This window comes from Pinus tabuliformis, chromosome 8, assembly GCF_031772625.1.
Source record: "Pinus tabuliformis cultivar Carrire ecotype Pingquan chromosome 8, CPIR1, whole genome shotgun sequence".
In the NCBI taxonomy this organism is placed as follows: Eukaryota; Viridiplantae; Streptophyta; class Pinopsida; order Pinales; family Pinaceae; genus Pinus; species Pinus tabuliformis.
Window position 1 is genome coordinate 1,302,630,554 of NC_142294.1, and position 13,005 is coordinate 1,302,643,558.

Below are 13,005 nucleotides of genomic sequence, written 5' to 3' on the forward strand. Positions count from 1 at the left end.
TGAGGACAACCATCTCTGGCTGCTATCCGCGAATGTCGGTTTGACTCATCACTGTTATCAAGGAAAACCACGCCACCTGTAATAACCCGCTGGTGGTCCGTAAGGGCGCAGGCTTTCACTCCTGCCAGATGCCTTTGGGTCTTGGGCCGTTAACCTGTTTCCTTACGTCCGAGGAAGACGAGCTCTTAGCCAAGCAGAAGCAGTTTTACGGCATACTCCAAGCCGAACCTATTCTCTTCTATTAAAAACACTTTTTACTAATAAAAATATTTTTAAATTATATTTCAAAATTTAAAAATATTATAAATAATTATTAATATCCACCAAATACCTAACACAGACACAAATATATATAATATTTTGTATTCAACTATATTTTGATATATAAAATATAAATATAATTTTGCATTGCATTTTTTAATGCAATAATCCATAACATTTTTATTTTGATATTATTTTAACAATTCTTATCTCATAGTTAAATAAGATTTTTTATTTTTATTTTTTACACTATTTTTGTAATGCAGCAACTATAATCTATATAAGCTAGAATAAATTTTAAAAAAATCTAAAATTTATAGAGTAAATTAAAAAAGTCAAATTTATATTTTTACCCAAATCTGTCAAAGCTCACAATTTTATTAAGAGTAAAAAAATAAATAAAATATAAATATTCATTATTAAAATTTTCAAATTTTAAATCAATTATAAAAATATTATATTTATTTACCTATGACAACTAACATATCCTTCTGGATTTGAAGTTGATCGTTCCAGATATGTGGAGGTGTCGATCACATTATTTGGATCAGTCGAATGAGACTGCTTGCAGTGAGCAATCAATCCTTGGATGCCATCCTCCTCTGTATAGCTCATAATTTTTTTCAGAAGTGCAAGGCTGCTAGTGGGAGATTTATTGTTTGGAGAACTTAATGAGTTTGAATTAGGTTTCACTTGTTGGAAATAATACTGAGAGGGGGGGTGAATCAGTATTAGCAAGTCAATACTATTTCATTTCCATAATCAGATTCATATACGCTACTTCAGTTAATGGAACTTGCGTGTATACGCAACTGTATTTAAGGCAACTAGCGTATATCCTGCAAACTTATGATTCAGTTAATTCATCATATGTTGATCTTTAATCAGTGCATCATAACCATATAAACAACAATCACACACATGAACACAAGATATAAGGTGGAAACCCAATGTGGGTGAAAACCACCTGCTGCAATCGTCTCTATCTTCTTTTTAATAAGAAACTTCTTTTTACAATTTTTGTACTGGTGTAGTCTTATACCAGTACGCAAGCTTCTACCTACAGAAGGCTACAACCTTCTCTCGTTCTCCAGCTTCTCCTGGAAGGGAGCTACAATCCCCTAGCTCTTGTACTAGCTGATATGTTTACTAGTACGTAGGTGCCAGCCTACAGAAGGCTACAACCTTCTCTTTTCTTCCAGGGACCACGTTTCATAAATTTTCAGACTGGATCCATAAATAACATCATTCAAACATCAAATATATCTGCATCAACCAATCTCCTTTGCACCAACCTCAACTGAATCAATCAATCACTTTTCAGAATGTTGTAACCAGAATACAGTAAGTAGAACCCAAGCCAGAACCCAGAACACTGCAACAGCAAACAGAAGTAGCTAAAGCATATTTTATGAGGTATACGCTACTTCAATGTGTCGAACCTGCGTGCATATGCACTTTTCTCAAGGCGAACCTGCGTATAGATCTGCAAATCAAATTTAAGATGTATACATTGTTTTGATATGCAGAACCAGCGTGTATACGCACCTTTTCTATAGTGAACCTGCGTACAGATCTGTAAATGATGATTTAAACTTTACAACAATTCTAGACATCAGTTATACCCAGATCATCATATTTACATATTACAACATGCGCTAGTTATTCAGATAAAATATCAAAACCACACAAAGATACTTCACTTCAAGCCTTAAGATCTTGACCCATCATTAGATCTTATCCTTCATCAAGCGCTAAGGTTCATCCTTGATTCAGATCCAGCTATGCACCATAACCCAATAACCTGTATTCAGGATCTTTCTCTTTATCACATATTCAATACTTGACTGCTTTTGCCTAATGATCTTCTCCTCCTTTTATAGTCTTAGGCCTTGCTCAATACCATGGACCAAAACTAGTTAGAACCAATACCTTGGACCAAATACCTGGGGTCAACACTTCGGACAAGATACCTTGGACCAATACCATGGATCAAAATACCATGGACCAAATACCACGGACCAAAACTAAGTTTTCCAACATGTACATGCCTTTCCTTCCGTGAAAGTGCGTGTGTACGTTATACGCTCCTTTTGGTCTACGATGCCGCGTGTACACGCGGCTTGATAAATGAGGAACCTGCATATACCTCTCTTTCTTCATTCTGTGAGTCTGAACTGTGATTTGTCATCTAAGTGAGTTGCCATCAAGGACAACACTTGTGTCATAGTGCGAAATCTGTGTCATAATGCCAACATCACTATTAGTAAAGAGAAGCTTCTAGAAAAATACTCCCTATGAGGGACATGTGACTTTCTCCGACTATTTTTTACGAATCACCGCTAAGCAGAATGTCGATAAATGTGGATAAAGTCGAAGCCCACCAGAATAAATCCCAATGCCAATCATCAAATAGATCACAACATGGATCACAACCTTCTTGACAATGGATGAGGTTGAGCTCAATTGGGGTGTGGCCATGGCCTCCACACCCAGAATCCTTGAAAGCGCCACCACGGCGGGTGTCAAGCTCGATCTCCGAGAATGTCCACACCCTCAATAAAAATTGTGTCATGATTTGATTTCAGAATCCATTCAATAAATTTGCTTCACCGCAATATTATTAGATTGCAGACGCCAAAGATGAGCACTTCCTTGTTATACATAGTAGAAAATGTTCTTTTGTTAACTAAGCTGCAAATATTGGAAGCCCAAATTTGTCCAAACTCAATAATGGATTTCAACAAGAGGAGTTTTCCCCCTGAATTTGTATTTGGCATGGCCTTCTCAGCATTTCAAGTTTAAATCATTTTTTGCAACTCTACCTTGATGACAAGTGTGAGTCTGAAGCATTATTAAATGGTATGTTGTTTTGTAGTACTAGGGTGCAGTAGAAGATAGGAGAGGAGCCAATGTGTGGGATACATATTTTCATAAATTTGGTACTGCTTTTACCTTTCTAGAGCAACCCATGTTTTTCATCCATCAATGTTTATTGTACAATGTTTAATTTATGACATACTTCAATGGTAGTTTTAAGGACCCTAATGTGACAAGAATGTTAACCTCAAGAGTCAAACTAAAATATAATACTATATTTTTGTGTTTCTTTTGGCAATAATTAGTAATGGCATCTAGTTTTTGAATTTCTCCTATGACTAAGTCTCAAATATCATGATTTGAAAGGAATTGTTCCATTTTCTATTTCCATTCCAAGTAATTCTTTCCAATCAATTTGAGAAATTTAAGCATATCATAAAATTGTTAATATTGATCATACCTGCTTCAAAAAATCTGCGCTCCCCCTAAAAAAAACACTTTATTACTCTAAAAAAATATACTTACGACTCCAATAGAGAAACAGAAACCCTTGTAACACTTGAGGTTAAAAAAACATTGAATTAATCAACTAACTCCTATAAAGAACCGCTTATAACTAAATATGCAAGACGATTTTATAATTTATAGTTTTAAGAGGGGTCTGAAAAATAGCGATTACATTTTAAAAACAAGCTTTTTAGCTTTCAAAGACTTTTAAATAAAGGATTTACCTAATACCACTTCAAAAACAACTTTCATATCACTATTACTCCTTATTTTTCAAAGATGATCATTTTCTAGCAATAAATATGGTGCAACTTCCCAAAATTAAATCGAATTGAGCAATCTTCTAAGCTTGACTTGTGTTAGGGTCCAACCCTAACCCCCTTATTTATGTAATAGGTTCAAGTCATAGTTATAGTTAGTTAAAGAGTCAATAAAGCCCATATTAATAATTGTAAGTGGTTGACCCGCATTTAAAGAAGGGACCACAGTTAGTTGCAAATGGGCCATGGTATTAGATAGATGGTATTAATAAGAACCATGGTACTGACCCATGGTATTGCATGTATGAATCCTATATAAAGGATAGAGACTCCCCATTGAGAAGCGTCGTGTCTTATTTTGTAATCGAGCCCTGCTCTATTGGAGGTTGCCCCCTCGAAGAGGCAAGTGAACATTGCTTTCCTTTCTTAATAATAAAATACATGTTGTTATTTCTCATTGTTTTGTGTTCTGGGTTATATTTCTTTGCATATTCGGTATTCTAGTATCTTCTCACAGGTCAAGAGCATAACAAGTTGTATCAGAGCACTTTCCAAGGCCGGTGGAATCTCCATTTTTAGCAAAAAAAAAATTGGCTAGAGACGTGTTCTGACGTCTTTAAACCACGGGATCTGTCGTTGAGCGCATAAACCTGTGGATTTAGGGAGGCATGCACGCAAGAAATACAAGAGGTGGTCACGCTTGTTGGACTCCCTTGTAACCCCTGTGGGTACCCCTTCGAGTAGTAGTGCATTAGACAGAACCGTGCACGAACTATCTTCCACATACCCTCTGGGTATATCGAAAGCCCCCAGGCTCACCTGAAGTCTCGTCGTAGATAAACCGTCGGTTGTCTTGCTGCTATTGTACACCGAGAACAGAACTCGGGGAGATTACTCGCGCGTACGATAGGGTAGTCGGGTAGTACGGCTAAGGGTATGGTTGATCCTCCTTAGTTAGTGCCTTGAAAGATTGGGCCGAGTACTACTGTTGAACCCTTATGTATATTGCGATCTGTAGCACCTGACACTCCTTGAGACCATAGTTCCCTTGTCTCTCTATAGATCACCCATCATCTTCTTTGCCATATCAGACCTAGTAGGTTGGGTTCTGTCGCAGCAACAACAATCAGATCCGCCATTCAGATCTAGCAGCAGGGGTTCGGTTGCTGCCACATTCCTACTCACACTCAGCAGTTGAGGGTTTCGCAGACAGATCTAACTATTTGTGCAGGGAGGCTTGTGGCTCCTATATGTTGGGGTGATTCTCGCAAGACATTGGTCAGGATTAACTTTTCTAAGAATTGGCTACTACAATATTCCTAAGCGAGGAGTAAAACTCCATTCGGAGTAAAAAAAAAAAAAGGACGACGGGCTCAGCAAGGTGGTACCATTCACTTGTCAGCTTCAAATTTTCGGGTGGTCCCAAATTTTTTTTCTAGTAATGACAAGTGCACCGGATCTGTGCATGGTACAAACCAGAGCTCAAGTTATGGCCAATGAGAAGATAGACACCCTTGAAAAAAAGTTGGATGAATTAATGAAGCAAATCCAGTCCTTAAGTGACACAATCACAAAGGGCAAGTCGGGGTTACAATCAGAGGCATATGCTTTTAATGAAAACCATGAGGGCGAATCTAGCCATTCTCTTCACTTCTATGGAAACCACCAACAGTCCCACCCTCGACCACCTAAGCTAGACATGTATAAATTTGATGGCTCTCATCCGGTCATATGGCTATCACAAATGGAGCAATATTTCACATTGAATCACATCAGAGATGATGAGACTAAGCTAAGTGTGGGAAGCCTTTACTTGGACCAAGAAAGATGGCAATGGTGGCAATGGCATCAATGATGCTATGCAAGGCCAATGACTTGGCAGATATTCTCAAAAGCCCTTTCTGATCGCTTTGATCATGAATCTAACTTTTTGGGTCATCTTACTAAGCTCAAACAGGTAGGCACAGTACAAGAATATATTAAAGCCTTTGAAGCATTAGCCTTCCGCACAGGAGGTCTAGCAAATGAATTCTACTTGGAATGATTTATCAGTGGTCTCAAAGACGCCATACAAGCCCACATCCAGATGCACCAACCAGTCACATGGCTGACAACTTGCACGATAGCTCGTGAAGTAGAACGCACGTTAGCGGCCCAGTCGACTCGTCCAAATTTCCTAGCCAAGGGACGCCCCACCCAGGCTCTGAGCACTACCCAAACACTTAAGGTCCAATAGGTGTCACCATCGGAAATGGAAAAAAGAAGAAAGCAAGGATTATGTTACTATTGTGATGAGAAATACTCCCCTGGGCATAAATGCAAGGAACCTAAATTCTTTCAAGCTGATGCTACTGATCACAGTTCATCTGAGGAAGCCCAACCATTTGAGGGACCAGAGGAGGAAGATGAGGACAACCAGCCGGACAATGAGCTCCCAGCTACACCAGAAGAACCAGTTATCTTGCTCCATGCTTTGGAAGGCATTTCTTCTCCCCAAACTCTCAAAATCGGAGGTTTTATTAAACATCGCCCTGTAGCAGTCTTGATTGATAGTGGCAGTACGCATAACTTTATCCATTAAAGAGTCGTTGAAGCAGTGCATTGTTTTGTCAAAGCAGTCTCTAATTTCCATGTCCAGATTGCTGATGGGGGGACAATGAAATGTGACAGCTGCTGTGAAAATGTCAAACTTCAGATGGGGGATTATCACCTAAAGACCCACATGTTTGCCATCATCATGGGTGGGTGTGACATTGTCTTGGGTGTTGAATGGCTCCGCACACTCGGCCCAATCACAATGGATTTCTAGGAGTTATATATGAGCTTTAAGCAGAATGACCACACGCATACCCTCCCGGACTCCAGGCAGGTGCTCCTTCTATCATCAGCCCGCATAGGATGGAAATGTTGTTAAAAAATGGCCACCATGGAGTTATAGCCCAATTTAATGCCATCTAGGCCTTCGAGCCCACTTCTCTTCATATTCATCCTGAGATGCAACAGGTCTTAAACAACCATCTACAGGTTTTTGACAAGCCTCATGAGCTTCCACCCTCAAGAGGGGAACATGATCATAGCATTGCTTTGGTCCTAGGGGCACAACCACCAAATGCGCGCCCATATAGATATCCTTTCGCCCAAAAGAATGAAATTGAAAATATCATCAAGGAAATACTGGAAGCTGGTGTCATTCGTCCTAGCATTAGTCCTTATTCATCGCCTGTGGTCATGGTGCTCAAGAAATATGGGCAATGGTGTATGTGTCCAGACTTCAGGGCCCTCAACAAGCTGATAGTCAAAGATAAATTTCCCATCCCGGTTGTTGATGATTTGCTGGATGAACTAAATGGGGCTCAATTCTTTACTAAGCTCGACCTTCACTTGGGCTATCACCAAATTCACATGAAAGAAGTAGACATTCCAAAGACTGCTTTCAGAACTCATGAAGGATTTTATGAATTCCTGGTCATGCCATTTGGTCTTTGTAATGCCCCATCCACTTTTCAGAGCCTCATGAATCACCTGCTCAAACCATATCTCAGAAAATTTGTCCTTGTTTTCTTTGTTGACATCCTCATCTACAACCTCACCTCGGAAAAACATCTTCAGCATGTAGACCTGCTCTTGCAACTACTCCAGAAGCATAAATTATTTGTCAAATTGTCTAAGTGCTCTTTTGGCATGAAAGAAGTCGAGTATTTGGGCCACATTGTGTGGCGTGAAGGTGTCAGGGTGGATCCCAAAAAGATCCAGGAAATGCAGGATTGGCCTCAACCAAAGACCTTGAAGAGTTTGAGAGGATTTTTGGGTCTCACTGGCTACTATCGCAAATTTGTCTGCAATTATGGTCGCATTGCTAGACCCCTCACTCAACTTCTCAAGAAAAATTCATTCCTCTGGAATGATGAAGCGCAACAGGCATTTATAGCTTTCAAACATGCCATGTGTTCCACTCCTGTATTGGCACTAACCGACTTCACCAAATCTTTTGTGATTGAATGTGATGCTTCAGGTACGGGGATTGGGGTTGTCTTAATGCAGGAAGGTCGACCCTTGGCCTTCACTAGCCAACAACTAAGTGGAACAAATTTGGGAAAATATACCTATGAGAAGGAGATGATGGCCATCTTACATGCAGTGGATACCTGGCGACCATACTTATTAGGGCGGTGTTTCCAAATCCACACAGACCATCAAATCCTTAAATATTTTTTTGGAGCAAAGCCTATCCTCGCCACAACAAAATAAATGGCTAGCCAAAATGTTGGGATATGATTATGTGATAATTTACAAGAAAGGGCACGAAATGTTGTAGCAGATGCTTTATCACACCAATTTGAGGAGGAAAGCACCCTACTAGCAATCTCTCTTCCCATTCCAGAGTGGATTGAAGAGGCTCGCAAGGAATGGTTTTCACATCCTTCGCTCTCCCAACTCATTAATAAATTGCAGGCAGATCCAAATTCCACAGTGGGCTACTCTTGGCAAGATGAGATTCTTCGCTACAAGGACAAAGTAGTGATATCACCAACATCCACCCTCAAAAGTCGCATTTTGGCAGAGTTGCACTCATCTCCCACTGCAGGCCATTCAAGCTTTCAGAAGACTTATGCTCGCACTTGGCATTCATTCTTTTGGACAAGCATGAAAAAGGACATTCTTACTTTTGTAGCTGAGTGTGATGTGTGTCAGTACCACAAAGGAGAAATAGTCAAATCCCCAGGCACTTTACAGCCATTGCCCATCCCTACCTCAATCTAGACGAAGGTTTCTATGGATTTCAATACTGGTATTGTGAAGTCAGGCAACAAGTAAGTCATCATGGTGGTTGTGGACAGACTTTCTAAGTATGCTCATTTTTGCACCCTACCTCGCCTTTTTACACCCGCTTTGGTGGCTCAATCTTTCATGGACCAGATCTTCAAATTGCATGGCATGCCCACTTCCATTGTGTCTGATCGTGACCCGATCTTCACCAGTAACTTTTGGCAGGAACTCTTCAGGCTACAAGGTACCCAACTACAACTCGGTACTTCCTATCATCCCCAAACGGATGGTCAAACTGAAGCAGTCAACAAATGTTTGGAGACCTACCTCAGGTGTTTCACTTTAGAAAAGCAACATCTATGGGTACAATGGTTACCTCTACTCGAATGGTGGTATAATACTAACTATCATGCCACCACCAAGATGACTCCATATGAAGCAGTTTATGGTCAACTCCCCCCTTCACCTACTTCTTATATCCCAGGATTCTCTAAGGTACAAGCATTGGATCAACTCCTATAGAACCGTGCAACCATGCTTGCCCACCTCAAAGATAATCTCCATCAAGCTCAAAATCGCATGAAGCAACAGGCAGACCAACATCGTTCAGAGGACACATTTCAAGAAGGGGATCAGGTATTCTTGAGGCTGCAACCATATAAGCAAACATCACTCAAAGACAAGGGTTTTCATAAATTATCTCCAAAATTCTACGAACTGTATCAAATACTTCAGCGCATCAAAGAAGTAGCCTACAAGCTAGCCTTGCCACCCACTGCAAAAATCCATCCCGTCTTCCATGTCTCATGCCTCAAGAAAGTGGTGGGGAACAATTGCAGAATTCAAACCAGTCTACTGGAATTGGATGAAGAAGGTTCAATCTAGATCCAACTTGAACAAGTTCTTGACACGCGAGAATGGCACCCGCGCGGCCACATGATCAAGGAAGTCCTCATCAAGTGGAAAGACACCTCTCCAGAAGATGCGACCTGGGAACCAACCACTATTCTTCAGCAGTTTCCATAGCTTCAGCCTTGAGGACAAGGCTATTTTTAGGGGGGAGGGCATGTTAGGGTCCAACCCTAACCCCCTTATTTATGTAATAGGGTCGAGTCATAGTTATAGTTAATTAAAGAGTCAATAAAGCCCATATTAATAATTGTAAGTGGTTGACCCGCATTTAAAGAAGGGGCCACAGTTAGTTACAAATGGGCCATGGTATTAGATAGATGGTATTAATAAGAACCATGGTATTGACCCATGGTATTGCATGTATGAATCCTATATAAAGGATAGAGACTCCCCATTGAGGAGCGTTGTGTCTTATTTTGTAATTGAGCCCTGCTCTATTGGAGGTTTCCCCCTCGAAGAGGCAAGTGAACATTGCTTTCCTTTCTGAATAATAAAATGCATGTTGTTATTTCTCATTGTTCTGTGTTCTGGGTTATATTTCTTCGCATATTTGGTATTCTAGTATCTTCTCGCAGGTCAAGAGCATAACAACTTGTGTGAACTCGAATTGTCGTCGGTGTCAATCTTCTATGGTCGTCAATGTCTTACAATAGTCTTCAATTATGCCCACAGTTAATATAAGTTTGGCCTTCCACACAATAACCAATTACCTGTCTCTTCCTTCCTAAAATCATCTCTACGCAGACGTTGCAGAAGACCAATATCATCGTTACAGGGTGAGCCTCCCTGCAACCAGATCCAAAAACACCCATGTTAGAAGGAATGCACTGTGTATAATCATGTGATCAATAAGTTGTGCAGGAGGATATCTATCTTATGGCGGATATGGGGATGGATGCCTACAGATTTTTAAATGAAGTATCATCTAAAAAGAAAATTATTGTTGAATGGAGAGTTGATTACATCTGACAAGGTATTAATACCAATTAGTTTGTATGTGTATCATATCAAAATCTTTCTTTGACATTAGGAAATGAGAATTTCGGAATCAAATTCTTCTCCACTTGCTGATGGTAAGAAGAGCATTACAGATTGGACATCAAATTCCTCTTTCACTTTCAAATTACCACAAAAGAATTACAGATTAGACACCAAATTATTTAAGAAAATCATTACAAATTTCATCATTATCACTCCAATTTAATATCCATCGATTGGCGGGGAAAAAACACTACAGTAGCTCAACGCGGTGGGCTTCACGGCTTTCAGAATCGACACTTTGTAAGGCGCATACTCTATTAGAGGTGAATACTCTATCAGAGGTGATTTCAGTGCTTTCATCCCCAGATCTTCCACCAACTTGCACGAAACAAGAAGGAGATTTAATATCATAGTATAAGCTCCCTCTTCGTTAACCCAATGGGAATTCCCTCGGCATCTTCGAAATCGTGAATGGAAGCAGAAGCATTAATGACTCCATTGATTGGATGTCCATGAACTTGTGGAGTCGTGGCAACCACAACCTACACGCAACCACCACTTGGAGTAATGTATTTTTTCCAACTCCCACCATTCCCCACACATTGATCACCTGAGGCTTGGGATGAGGTTCATTAAGCCATGTCAGCAGTTGCTTCTGAGAAACTTCTATGGAAGACCCCACGAAGCCAGAATCTGGTAGAGGTTGAAGAAGCACATCTGCTTGAGGCTCTACGGACACCTAAATCTGTGCAGCATGGGCAACTGTTGAAAGAACAACATCAAGGTGTTTGAAGGGCTCACCAAATCCAGTCTTCCATTGTCTCATATCTACGGTGATTTTGGGGGTGAAAAAGAGGCAACAAGAGGCAGCAACTACTACATTGTCCTCACCATCTGTTGGTGCTATGGATGGGGACTTTGACTTCTTCTAAAGCATCCCTGATCCTTCTCAAACAACCATCCACTAATTTTGGAAGTTGCATTTGTTGATGAAGCGGAAACAGTTGAAATGGCAGAAGAAGAAAGGGGTGAGGTACTGGTAGTAGCAGCAGCTTGCCAGGCAGAAAAGGGTGAGGTACAACCAGTCGTAGCAACTTGCCTAGCAGTAATTTTCACTGCGTTGACACGTGTTGTGTTTTAACGAGATGGAATGAGGAAAATGGAGGATAGTGATTGGTTGGGTTGAACAGTGTTTTCCAGCCAAATCCATAAAAAGAACACCTTGAATGTAACTAGTAAATTCAAGTTCAGGGTGTAAAAATGTAACAAAGATAATGGAAACTAAAATAAAAAGTTCACACAAATCATATGGCGGGTGTATCCCAACCACAAAGACCATTGATGAATCGCTTGCACCTTGGGAAGCAAGCCTCAGTGCAAAAGAGTAAAGCATTGTCTTAAAGGGGCAATAGGACTAGGAAATGATAGTTTAGATTTTTAAGTGGTTTCAGAAGAAAAAGTGTTATGAAGTTAATGTAATTCATTATAATATCTTGCTTGTAATTCTAGGAAGAGCACATAAATAGAATCAATTGAAAAGGTTTGGGAAAATATGGTGAAATACAAGGTCTTTCCAACCACCACTTAAATGGGTGGTTTCTAATAATGGTATAATTTGGAAAAAAAATTGCTAGAGTCCCTAATAATTGCACGTTTTTTTACATATAAATATATATTCTAAAGAAAAAACTATAAAATTATTTTAAATCTAAATGGAGAGCAATTTATGCACACATATCATAATAGCTTTAATAAAAACTAATAATTAAACCAACCTAGATCCAACCTAACTCCAGATCTACCAAGAGCCGAGAGGTATCAAATCTCTTTTCACTCTAAAAAAGATTTTCACCTCAAGAGATTTGATCCCTTAGGGTTCTTAGTAGATCCAGAGTTAAGATGGATGTAGGTTGGCATCATACCATCCTAAGTTGTTAACTAAAACTTGTGTTAAGTTCATTTGTCCAAGGATACGAAAGAGGGCATGATTTATTGTTATTATGAGTAAAGGAGTGTGGAGGTGATCTTGATACTTATTCGAATGCTCTGATAGTTCCTACCATATCAAATAAGACTCTCTCATTGAAAGGGAGAACCAACAATTGTTAGAGTATGACCATAATTTAATTAAAAGAAAATGAAAAAAAAATGAATTTACTTAAGTCAATTTTGTCATAGTTACTATAACAGTGTTGGTTTAGGAAACCAAATAATAGTTATCAAAACTATTGTAACTGTGTGTACTTCATTTATGAAACTCGAGAGATTGAGGAGGTTGGTAAACCTAATTGTAAAAATATCTTCCTAACAATAAAATCATTGCACTGCACGTGGATGTTTCTTTGACAAATCATCAAGGCTTAACCATGTAAATTCTTTATATATTATTTGTTTTAGTCATTATTTATGTCTTAAATGTTTGTACATTCTCTAAAAACCATCAAGTGGTATTAAACCATGGTTAAGAAAGAAAAACATTTTTTTTATTTGTGAGAGT